This window comes from Schistocerca cancellata, chromosome 3, assembly GCF_023864275.1.
Source record: "Schistocerca cancellata isolate TAMUIC-IGC-003103 chromosome 3, iqSchCanc2.1, whole genome shotgun sequence".
In the NCBI taxonomy this organism is placed as follows: domain Eukaryota; kingdom Metazoa; phylum Arthropoda; class Insecta; order Orthoptera; family Acrididae; genus Schistocerca; species Schistocerca cancellata.
Window position 1 is genome coordinate 546,833,174 of NC_064628.1, and position 13,358 is coordinate 546,846,531.

The following is a 13,358-nucleotide window of genomic DNA, read 5'->3' on the forward strand; positions in this document are numbered from 1 at the left end:
TGCATAGAATCAAAATATTAAATTAAATAGGCAAATGAAAGGATATTTAGTCCGGCCACAATCCACTATTTTTGTTGAAAGTGGTTGAATACTGCAAAAAATTAGCAGTATTGTCCTATATATTCTAATTTTTTGAAACTCTGCTCAAAGTTCATGTACTCCTGGATCATACCATTATTTGGGCATTACAAATAGTCATATCTAAAGCGTGAAAACTGAGATTGAAGGACTCTGTTTTACGTGCTGATTTGTCCGTTTTCGAGGGCGACAGGTGGATAAAGGCGTATTACGTAGACACAGGCAGCAGATCAACTTTTTTTTTGTTGTGTACTGTGAATGAATTGTTTTTAAATTTTTAGTTTATTACTGTCATAATTTGCTTCCATTTTATTATTTCATGCCAATGTCCTTGCCACAGTGGTAACACAGGTTCCCGTCAGATCACCGAAGTTAAGCGCTGTCGGGCTGGGCTAGCACCTGGATGGGTGACCATCCAGTCTGCCGAGCGCTGTTGGCAAGCAGGGTGGACTCATCTCTTGTGAGGCAAACTGAGGAGTTACTTGATCTAGAAGTACTTAGAAGGAGAGACAGCATTGGTCGTATTTTTTTTTTTTTTGTTTTATTAACCGCAAAATCGATTTTCGGTCACTTAGTGACCATCCTCAGTGCTGTAATATACAATTTAAATTGGTAGGTACTGGTGTCAACAAGCTTAGTGACCATCCTCAGTGCTGTAATATACAATTTAAATTGGTAGGCACTGGTGTCAACAAGCTTAGAGCTTGTTGACAACCAGTGCCTACCAATTTAAATTGTATATTACAGCACTGAGGATGGTCACTAAGTGACCGAAAATAGATTTTGCGGGTAATAAAACAAAAAAATACGACCAATGCTGTCTCTCCTTCTAAGTATATCCATTATCTGGTCGTGGTGCACAGGACACTCCATGGGGTCGCCAATCAATTGATCTAGAAGTAGCTGCTCCAGTCTCGTACACTGGCATACTGTCGGGAGAGCGATGTGCTGACGACATGACCCTCCATATCCGCTTCCAGTGACTCCTGTGGGCTGCGGTTGACACGGCGGCCCATCGGTACCGTTGGGCCTTTCGAGATCTGTTCAGACGGAGTTCAGTAGTTTATTAGTTCATAGAAATGGCAGACACTGGTTCAAGTGGCTCTGAGCACTATGGGACTTCTCAGGTCATCCGTCCCCTAGAACTTAGAACTACTTAAACCTAACTAAACTAAGGACATCACACACACCCATGCCCGAGGCAGGATTCGAACCTGCGACCGCAGTGGTCGTGCGGTTCCAGACTGTAGCGCCTAGGACCGATCGGCCACTCCGGCCGGCGGCAGACACTGCTTTAATCTTTTAAGGCAAATGAAGCATTGTACTTCGTTGCTATGTCACTTTGTAACAATGCTTTCAGACTAGGGTTGATGTCATTCAGCAGTACGAAGGATGTCCGGCGACGACAGCAAAAAGCTACCGTATAGGCCAGGTGGGGGCAAGTGTTACACATTGAAGACACGCACGTACCTTAAGCCACGACACACAGCAACAGGAACATAATTGTCCCAACAATACTGTGTCAGTTCGTATGCCATATTTCAAACCAATCAATTTGGCCGAATAAAAATGTCGTTTTTTTTTTAAAAAGATTTATTTAAAATCGAAAAATTTTAGCACTGCAGCTATGCCTCATTCATATTTCGGTTTTTTACTCGGTCATTAATGAAAAAATAAAAGAAACACCTGTTATAACAGAGACCAACTATTACCGTAAATTACCGGTTATTCGGAACTAAAGTACCGGTAACGGTTTTAACCGGTTGGTTTTTCCCATCCCCGTTGTGTCGTGTGGGGTACGCTGCAAGCGGGCGTCATTAAGAGCGCTGCCTGCGTGACGTTTCCCTGGCTGTGTGTGCGCGAGGCGCGCCCCGGCCGCCTGTGACGTCGCGTCGCCCCTCGCCTCCGCCGCCGCCGCCGCCGCCTCCTCCTCCGCCAGTACCCGCCGCGAACGCGCCCGGCACAGTCAAGCAACGCAACGTCACTCAGCGCGCTCGTCACGCCGCCATACGGTGAGTACAGTACTAAAAACAACAGCGCTCTCCTCGCCTGCAGCTTGCCGTTTTTATCCTCTTTGTCACGTCCAGAGCTGCGACATACAAGGCGAATCGCAACAGGCATAGCACTCCCGTTGTTCACAACAGCTGTAAACACACAAAATGCCGTTTAGACACTCTGTGGCAGGGTAGTCCATCTTTTTCACCTACCACCCACATTTGTATCTCTTTTAACCCTAGTGATACGAACATATTTTCTATAGCTTACGTCACCAACGGGGGAAGGGGTTACTTTTTGCTCACCCTAAAAAATTAAAAAAGCAAAATTCGTCATTATTGCTGGTGAATTATTTTCACAATATTATTGGACGATAAATAGTTTGGACAGGAAGAGAATAGAAGCTTTCGAAATGTGGTGCTACAGAAGAATGCTGAAGATTAGATGGGTAGATCACATAACTAATGAGGAGGTATTGAATAGAATTGGGGAGAAGAGGAGTTTGTGGCACAACTTGACGAGAAGAAGGGACCGGTTGGTAGGACATGTTCTGAGGCATCAAGGGATCACAAATTTAGCATTGGAGGGCAGCGTGGAGGGTAAAAATCGTAGAGGGAGACCAAGAGATGAATACACTAAGCAGATTCAGAAGGATGTAGGTTGCAGTAGATACTGGGAGATGAAGAAACTTGCACAGGATAGGGTAGCATGGAGAGCTGCATCAAACCAGTCTCAAAAAAAATGGCTCTGAGCACTATGGGACTTAACATCTACGGTCATCAGTCCCCGAGAACTTAGAACTACTTAATCCTAACTAACCTAAGGACAGCACACAACACCCAGCCATCACGAGGCAGAGAAAATCCCTGACCCCACCGGGAATCGAACCCGGGAACCCGGGCGTGGGAAGCGAGAACGCTACCGCACGACCACGAGATGCGGGCAAACCAGTCTCAGGACTGAAGACCACAACAACAACAACATCATTTGTAAAGAGATAATGATGATTAAGTTGGTTCTAGAACGTGAAAGCATGTTTAAACACTCTGTTGGTAATATCAATATACTTTACATATCGCGTAATACTAGCTTTATGTCTGTCACAAAAAATAATTAAAAATGGAAAATTCGTTCATTGTTGTTGACTTGTAGTCTCAAAAGACTTTTTAAAGAGATACTGATGTGTAAATAAGGTCCTGAGCCTGAAATTGTAGAATATGACATTCATTGTGGATTAAAACATATATGGAATATGATACAAGAATTCATTAAAAACAATAAATACTTTTTTTCGAAATTTTAAAATATAAAGTACGTGACTATTTCGAATATTGGGCATTAAGTATCCGCTCTCCGTAGTACTGTATGGGTTAACAGCAAAATTTTCTAACTGCCCACCGATATCACAGTAACAGTCATTTGTAACGTATAGAAGTAATTTCACTTTATAAAATTTATAAAGCAGAAATATAGTAAGTTAAAGCTCATAATAATAATTACTTATCAAGTAAGCGGTTCTAGGCGCTTCACTCTGGAACCGCGCGATCGCTACGGTCGCAGGTTCGAATCCTGCCTCGGGCATGGATGTGTGTGATGTCATTAGGTTAGTTAAGTTTAAGTAGTTCTAAGTTCTAGGGGACTGGTGACTTCAGCTGTTAAGTCCCATAGTGCTCAGAGCCATTTGAACCATTTGACAACATAATGAAAATGATTTTCAAATCGGTACCGCCTGCCGCTCAACATGATAGCTGGAACGCTCACTAGTGAACATTAGGAACCAGGTTAACTACCACTGATCTATGGTATAGACGGAACTGAGGGCGCCCACACAAGGGGGCGATGGGGGCAGTGTCCACGCCCCACCCCCTCCCACTTAAGCTCTCAGGGATGGAAATAAAATATAGTTGAGTGAGGTGGTTTTCTTTCACAAAAATTGTTTAGAAGCAGTTATTACGCAGTTTCGCAACTGGAACTTTTTATGGCTACTTACAAGCAGCCATTCGTCTGCAAAATATCAAGAATACTCCTCATCCTCACTTCTAGGACGCCTCCTTCCCTCTCGCTACAAACTATCGTAAGGACGCCCTTGACTAGAGCTACGTTCTTACGTCGAATTATAACTACTCATTTCATTATGATAGTATTGCTTCAATTTCGCTGCCGCAAAGATATAACCGTCTGTTGTGCTCCCAAGTATCACAAATGGCTAAAGAATATTTACGTACACAGAGCGATTCGCGTAAGACGGAATATCCCTTTTCATTTCGTGAACTGTTCAACATACTGTAACAACGTTTTCGGTAAATAGTACGATGCAGATGAGCGCACAATTTTGCATCATTATTGACATTATTGACTCAACTCAGAAATTGAAGTATTTTTGTAATAGTCTGAAATACTTTCTTATCAGCATCCGAGACCTCTTGAAGAAGCGAGTACGATGATATAACGCTTGTTAATATTGCCGTTGGAACATTCCGCAAAGGAATGTGCTAACACTGAAAGGCAACGACGTCAGAATATACTGTTGCGGTGTAAACACAGCCAATCGTGACTAGCGACGGTCTTCGTCGTCGTATCGAGTCTTCCGACTGTTAACTTGTTTCCGCAAAAGATGTTCGTCTACATACGAGTAAATGAATAATCTAAAATACCAGAGGCGTTCAATAAGTAATGCAACACTTTTTGTCGGTCTGTTTCGCGTGAAAAAAAGAGGACTTAACATCTGAGGTCATCATCCGCTAGACCTAGAACTACTTAAACCTAACTAACCTAAGGACATAACACACATCCATGCCCGATGCAGGATTCCAACCGGCGACCATAGCAGCCGCGTGGTTCCGGACTTGAAGTGCCTAGGACCGCTCGGCCACAGCGGCCGGCTCATGTCATCACGCACATATATGTTCCATAGTCTTTTAACGAAATTCTCGTATTGATACACTCCAGCTACATACACGCTTCAAAATCAAAATGAATACACCAAAGCAACGGAAGAATTATTGTAATGATTTTCGTTATCAATTTAATCATACCAATGCCGTGGAAGAGGGGCGCATCCCCTGCATATGTACTTCACTTCAACAGTGTCAGCTTTAAAGCCCAAAGAAAATAACGCACAAGAGCGATGTTAATAGCCGAATAGCGCTAAGCTACTTCTTTAAAGACAGATTGATTCGTTTCGTTCACTTTCACTGCATTTGTGAATCGCAAAATAGAAACGCGGCGCCGTCTACAGGTTAGAAACCGCGCAATTTGACTCAAAGAACAAGGCATGTTATCAATCTCAGAACAGTATTTCACAAACCCGTCACTCACTCGACTGTGCGGAATTTCGTGATCAGGCATTAGACGTCTGTAGTAGGGCGGAGCAGGTGAGCACCGGAGAGCGGAACATTAAAAGTTGTACATTCAGAAGCTTATAACTGCATATGATCAGGATTATGGCCCAAATTTTGGCGCGGGATCGATTGCTGAGGCTTAGTGCTTAGTACATTGCTTTATCAGACCGTCCAATAAATCGCAAATCGGAGGAATATAGCGTCCGAAAGCGTATGTCCAATAATTTGAGAAGATGCGTAATAAATATGTGCTATAACAGCAACAACTTCTCAAAACATTGACAAAGTTAAAATTTATGGGCGCTTGCAAATGAAGGGAATGCTTTTGCTTCAGTTTGTTTCCGCCTACGCTCGCGAAGTGAATCTTCCCGCCATTTTGTTTTTCATCTTGGAGGGTCTTTCCTATTTTTTTCCCCTTATTCAGTGTCCTATGGTTTTCCAGTTCTACCTATGCAATCAGTATCCGTGTCGGATTTGTTGTCGATAACTGGCACGATCAGTTTGTGAACATGCGTCTTAACCAAGCTGTAATGTTTTCCGGTGAAGCCGCAGGCCCAACCAAGTGGGCAAGCAATGGAAAGAAACCTGTGTTAAATGTAGCTTGTAATTTCTAGAATTCCTTGCCATATTGGAGAATATGCTACTGAGTTTTTCCAAAATTAGTAGCGAAATTTGCCAATTTCTATATCTAAAAATCCTCCTCATTTCTTATCCTGTCTTGCCTCAATAGCTACAGACATCTTCTCATACAGTCCATGTCTACTGTTCTAAATTTCCTCCCCAGCTTTCTTTCTTTATGGGAATATCTCAGCTCCATATAAAACAATGTTCTCAAACACAGTCTGAAATATGCTTTTTTAAGTGCCCTGCCGAATATTATCATTTCATATTATCCCAAGCAAAGCTTTACTAACTCTTTTCCCAATGATATTCTGGACGTAATATCTTTGTCACGTGTACCGGAGGTATCGATTATCGTTCCCAAATAATTTTAGCTTTTGCAGGATTTAATTTTTCCTCCTCCTTGTCAGTTTTCAAGAAATGCTGTCCCATACACATACATCCTGTCTCGTCCAGTTTATTCTGAAACCAATTTGCTATACTCATCTATAAGATGTCTCAGCGTGTACACCATAGCCTCTTCATCTTGAGAGAACTTTATCTGATTGTCCGCAAATGAAAGAGGGTGAAGAGTGTGGAGGTGAACGGAGATAACATGCTCCATAACAAAACCTTTGGAAAGTAGAGCACTTCAGTGGTATGGGTGGGTACAGAGAATGCCCATCCATAGATCGCCAACGAAGATTTTAAACTGGGAATCGCCCAGCAGAAGGAGAGGAAGGATAGCGCTAAGATGGTACTAATTCATTCAGGAAGCTAGGAAGCAATGGAAGACAGAAATCTCTGACCGGGTGACTGGAACGAAAGAGGCTTGTGGAGGTCGAAAACGGCTAAATACTGGGGGAAAACGCCGAAGAAGAAGAAGATGTATCTAAAAATGTAAAATCCTCTAAAATCATAAACATGGCTGCAACTTCAGTAATTATCTGACAATAAAGGTGGGGAGGTTGAAAAAAAATCAGCCAGCCAGCTGGAAATATTTTATTGGAACCTTTGACCCAGGTTTGGACAGTTTTAAAATTGTCTTCTTCAGAAGGTGTAATAGGCCTTATTACATCAGATGTTGAGTACTTAATCAGCACATGATGTTGAGTACATCAACACATTCTGAAGAAGGAAATTTTAAAATTGTCGAAATCTGGGCCAATGGTTCCAATAAATCTTTATTTGCAACTGGTTGGCTGATTTTTTCAACATTCCCAAGTTTATAAAAGCTTCTGTTTAAATGATTGTGGTGGATCACGACCCATTTGATCCGCGCAATTTTCCACCGTATTATGTATGGAACACTAGCAAAATCAAAACGCGTAACTTTGCACTAACAACGAAAACATTGCTCGATGGATTCGTCAGATTTCGTGAACTATGCCGTACCCCAGTCGATGTTTCACAATATTAAAAATCTTTCGCCGCAAAGGTTACTTCCCACGTGGCATTATTGGCTGGCCAACTTTCTCGTACCATCTGTACGTCGCTAGCTGGCCGCAATGCTGTCCGTCCACAGTTAGAAGACACTGCGCGACTGCTACGGTCGCAGGTTCGAATCCTGCCTCGGGCATGGATATGTGTGATGTCCTTAGGTTAGTTAGGTTTAAGTAGTTCTAAGTTCTAGGTGACCGATGACCTAACATGTTAAGTCCCATAGTGCTCAGAGCCATTTTAGAAGACACTGGTGGTTACGGCGGGTGGATCGCCAGAATAGGACCGGGGACGTGGGCCTGTACAGTGGCTAACGACTTGATAAGTGCGCGGCCGATACGGCAGGCACACGTCAGCCCCGCCGGGCACTGGACTCCAGGGGGCGTCGGCTGCTCCAGCTGGCTTGAGGCTGACGTCTGTGAAGTAAGAGTCGTCAGAGGGGAAAGGAGAGGAGGTCTTACGGAATATCAGCTGGCCGGAGCATTACGTGGCGTCCCTGGAGAAAGCGCGCGCCCGACGGTAAACAGGCCGAGACAAGAGCGGACGCCCAGTTAGAGCCCTGCGCGGAAAACCCTTGCCGAGCGCTGGCGGAGCGCTACAGCGCCGCACACGTGCGGTTGCGACCGAACCGTCAGGTGTCCGAACTTCGGCACAACCGCCTTTTGAGGACTTCAAGCGAGTTCCATCGGCAAAGGAGCTCACGTGTCGTGTGACCTTCCTCTAACACAGGTTAACCGTGAATCGTTGCGTGCCATGAATCCGTGTACGGCGGTATACATGCCTTATTGTTGCACGACCTCCTCGTTTCAGGAAGTCTTTCCGTACGGCAGGAGAACCGCAGCTCCTGCCCACACTGCTCGCGAATGCCTTTACCAAATAACATAAAGTAAGCGACTGCCTATCTACACTACTGGCCATCAAAATTGCTACACCAAGAAGAAATGCAGATGATAAACGGGTATTCATTGGACAAATATATGATATTAGAACTGACATGTGATTACATTTTCACGCAGTTTGGGAGCATAGACTCTGAGATATGAGTACCCAGAACAACCACCTCTGGCCGTAATAACTGCCTTGATACGGCTGGGCATTGAGTCAAACAGAGCTTGGATGGCGTGTACATGTATAGCTGCCCATGCAGCATCAACACGATACCACAGTTCATCAAGAGTAGTGACTGGCGTATTGTGACGAGCCAGTTGCTCGGCCATCATTGACCAGACGTTTCCAATTGGTGAGAGATCTGGAGAATGTGCTGACAAGGGCAACAGTAAAACATTTCCTGTATCCAGAAAGGCCCCTACAGGACCTGCAACATGCGGGCGTGCATTATCCTGCTGAAACATAGGGTTTCGCAGGGATCGAATGAAGAGGCACGGGTCGTAACACATCTGAAATGTAACGTCCACTGTTCAAAGTGCCGTCAATGCGAACAAGAGGTGACCGAGACATGTAACCAATGGCACCCCATACCATCACACCAGGTGATACGCCAGTATGGCGATGACGAATACACGCTTGCAATGTGCGTTCACCGCGATGTCGCCAAACACGGATGCGACCATCATGATGCTGTAAACAGAACCTGGATTCATCCGAAAAAATGACGTTTCGCGATTCGTGCACCCAGGTTCGTCTTTGAGTACACCATCGCATGCGCTCCTGTCTGTCATGCAGCGTCAAGGGTAACCGCAGCCTGGTCTCCGAACTGATACTCCATGATGCTGCAAACGTCATCGAACTGTTCGTGCAGATGTTTGTTGTCTTGCAAACGTCCCCATCTGTTGACTCAGGTATCGAGACGTGGCTGCACGATCCGTTACAGCCATGCGGATAAGAAGCCTGTCATCTCGACTGTTAGTGATACGAGGCCGTTGGGATCCAGCACGGCGTTCCGTATTTCCCTCCTGAACCCACTCGATTCCATATTCTGCTAACAGTCATTGGATTTAGACCAACGCGAGCAGCAATGTCGCGATACGATAAACCGCAATCGCGATAGGCTACAATCCGACCTTTATCAAAGTCGGAAACGTGATGGTACGCATTTCTCCTCCTTACACGAGGCATCAAAACAACGTTTCACCAGGCAACGCCGGTCAATTGCTGTTTGAGTATGAGAAATCGGTTGGAAACTTCCCTCATGTCAGCACGTTGTGGGCGTCGCAACCGGCGCCAACCTTGTGTGAATGTTCTGAAAAACTAATCATTTGCGTATCACAGCATCTTCTTCCTGTTGGTTCAATTTCGCGTCTGTAGCACGTCATCTTCGTGGTGTAGCAATTGTAATGGCCAGTAGCGTATAACGTACACTAACAGCAGACCGTAGTCAAAGGACCGTGCCTGGCACTACTGGGATGCGAAGTCTTCTTGCTGCCAATATCTGGATGCAATCAAAAGCACTGATGCCGCGCGTCTTGTCCATAGCAAGCTCCAGTATCACGGCAGTTCACTGTAATGCACTGTCTGATCAAGAGTATCCGGACACTCACACGCATTGCCGAACTGAACACAAGGCGTCACGACAGGGGGACCCGCCATTATAAAAGGAGGCAGGGAGTATTGCGTTGTCAGTAGAGAAGCAGAAACAGCAGAATGTGTCGCCAGGAGAGGTCAGTGAACGTGAACGTGCACTAGTCATTGGATATTACCTGAGTAACAAATCCTTCAGGGACGTTTCAACAATTCTCAAGCTGCTCAAGTTGATTGTTCGTGATGTGACCTCATGTACTGATGGGTGTTTGTGTTGTCCTCATCATTTCATCATTATCATCATCATCATCATCATTCGTGACAGTGACTAAATTGGACAGAGTAAAAAAAGAAGTTAAACTGTGTAAAATTGGGACTTTGTACGGTCGCTGATGACAGCGTAGCTGAGCGCCCCACAAAACAGTCATCATCATTATGTACTGACGGGCAGGGACCGTCGAGCATTTGGGAGGATCGTCGAGCATTTGGGAGGATGGTTGTAAAAAATCGCCTAAAATAAGCGTAAGGAATTATTCGTGAGTTCCAGAGTGCTACTGGCAGTCCAGCTTACACAATGACTGAGCATAGGGAATTAAAAAGAATGCGATACAATGGTCGAGCACCTCGTCGTAAGCCACGCATTTCTGTTATCAATAATAAGCGACGCTTGAGGTGTCGTAAACAGGTACGCCACTCAATGATCAATTACTGGAAACAAGTAATTTGCAGTGTTGAATCACGTCACAGCGTGTGGCAATGGTATGGATGGGTTTAGGCTTGGTGAATGCCTGGAGAATGTTACCTGCCATCAGGTGTAGTGACAACACTGAAATACAGGACAAGTGAAGTAAGGTATGGAGCGGCTTTTGGTGGTTAGGATGTGGTCCCCTCAATGTTCTTAGGAAAACCCTAAATGCTGAACAATATGGACAAATTTTACACCATTGCGTGCTGTGTGCAGTCGAGGAATATTTTGGGGACGATGACTGTTTGTATCAGAGTGACAGTTCACCCTTTAATAAAGTAACATATATGAGGCAATGGTCTGTGGATAACAAAATTCCACATATGAGCTGCCCTGCCAAGCATCTCGACATGAATCCAATGAAAGACGTATGGGATGAGGCAGAATGTTAACTTGGCTCCAGACACCAGCGCCCAACATCACTATCATCTTTGGTTTTGGCTATCGAGGTTGAATGGGATGCCATTCCTCCATAGACATTCGGACACCTCATTGAAAGTATCACCACCAGAGATTCAAGCCATTATAAAAGCGAAGGGTGGACACAGCTCGTATTAATGGCCACTGATAGGTATCTGGCGGATACTTTTGATCAGAGGGGGTATGTACTCGTTAACATTTTACGCTTAACTATTATGGATGGAAGTTTTTAGTTTGACTTCTGGTCGATATCATATTCATAGATGGAGTATTGGCTCATTTTACAAACCATGGTAAAGAGTGTCGACAGTTCCTACTCCAGTTTTCCAGAATACAAGACCAGAGCTCTGACCACTGCGGCATCACGTACGTTGATGTCTCATCTGGCTCGATACAAACCAACAGCCGATCAGGCAAACCGAAACTACCCCTTTATACACTCCGCCGCCTTGCCTCGTAACACCTATACGGAGTTGTTTACGTAAAACATGTAACCGCAAACGCAAGTACGTGAGCAATAGTCTCGGGTCCAGTGCAAAAAACAGCTGGTCAAGGTATACGACGGAATAATTCTCGACCTTGGGCCTCTAGAACCGGATCCTGCAACTAAGTGCCTCTGATGGGTGTACCCTATAATGTCACCGGTTGGGTGTCCGCAGTTGCGCACAGCGGCGCTTTACGTGTCATCCGAGTCTTTTGCTTGTAGTCCGGCGGCTCCTTCTTACTGAGGTCAGAGGTTGTTATATGGTACCTAGCAGAATACACGCCACGCCACCGTTTTCTTTTCGAAAAAAAATCGAATTTAGGATAACCAGTAGCTGCTGAGGAAATAAATTATTACTCACTACCAGTTTCGACTAACCGGTCATCAACCGTTACAATAAAATTATTTACATCAGTCTGCATGACATCGTTCCTTCCTGTGGGGTCAAAAACAAAAAATAAAAATCATCTACTTTCATTAAAGGTGCTGATAGCAGTAAATTTCATTGACAAAGTCAACCGTACAATCTATTAATATAGTCAAATAATAATAATAAAAGGCACGCGTCTTAAATTCATCAAGAACTTACTTAAAACATTAATCATCAGTATAATTGATAATACGGATTGGCTTGCGGTTCGCTTCATAATCGGAAATCTCTAAATCGAACTGGCTACAGGAGTCCTTATTTCCTACCTTAATTTTCGCACAACGTTTTCCCTTTATTACAGTAATGGCCGCAAACACAGCTTCGCAAAAGAATGATGGTGCAAGTGGAGTTAACATCCGTTAAGTTTTATTGCAAAGAAGCTGATATTCTTCTGTTCCTGACATTCAGAATTCTTGAAGTTTTATGCTTCCAATCTTTGTTTTCAATGCTCTATCGCAAGACATTTTAATAAGATTTTATTTTTCGAAAGAAGTAAATTCAAATTAAGTTATGGCTCGAAATGGGTTTTGAATCCACGTGATTTCTCGATACTATGTTCGTGAAAGTAGTTTTCGAACCATTTGATAAGCTGTGGCAGATTATCTTAAAAGTAAAATCTATATATGAAGACAAATAAACTTCATCAGAGAACAGAAACTGGTGAAACAAGGAAAAACAACCATGAATAATATCCACATACACTTTGCCTTTTTTGTAGTTAAAATATTCACAGTTAATTTTGAAATTTTCTGCCCATTGTAGGATATCACATAAATATGGTAGTTCAACCAAAGACTCAGTTTACACAAACTCTTTGGTAGACTCGTACATATTTCTTGACGTAATTGGAACGTTTGGAACAGTACAGTGCCACAAGAAAGCCATCAAGAGTGGCAGCAGTACAAGAAAGACGCTTATTTGGCTCATGTGTCCCCAGACGAGTTTCTGAAAAACGTTGCTTTCTCTGTCAAAGTTTTTATATTAATAGTTTTTTACACTCAGCCACACATTCTGAGACTAGCTTCAGTGTAGGACTCAAATATTTTCTGGAAAATAGTTCTGTATTGGCTGTGCAGCAGGTCCATGCTGAATCCGAACCTTTGTTTCGAATTAGGGTCTGCAGTCGTCCATAACTGTCGAACTCCGCACTGGAATTGTCTACGAACTCACTTTGTACACTCCAGTGTCTCGAACTTGTGCCTTTGTACTTGCGGAGATACTTCTAAAAAGGAAAAGGTCCTCCACAGTACAACTATCACATATGTATCATACATAGAAATGCTTATTACTGTCGGCGACATGACCAAGCTGCAACCCAAATTTATTTCGTTAGAATTGGTTTATTAA

General features: G+C 43.8%; 1 protein-coding gene across 1 annotated transcript in view; it reads left to right on the forward strand.

The window, feature by feature from the left end:
• The first annotated feature begins 2,043 nt into the window (after positions 1-2,043).
• The window catches only part of LOC126175383 (ABC transporter G family member 23), a 501,239-nt gene continuing 489,924 nt past the window's right edge, over positions 2,044-13,358 (forward strand). Inside the window, exon 1 of the mRNA XM_049922158.1 lies at positions 2,044-2,090. The gene's annotated coding sequence lies outside the window, so the exon portion shown is untranslated. The remainder of the gene's footprint in view (positions 2,091-13,358) is intronic.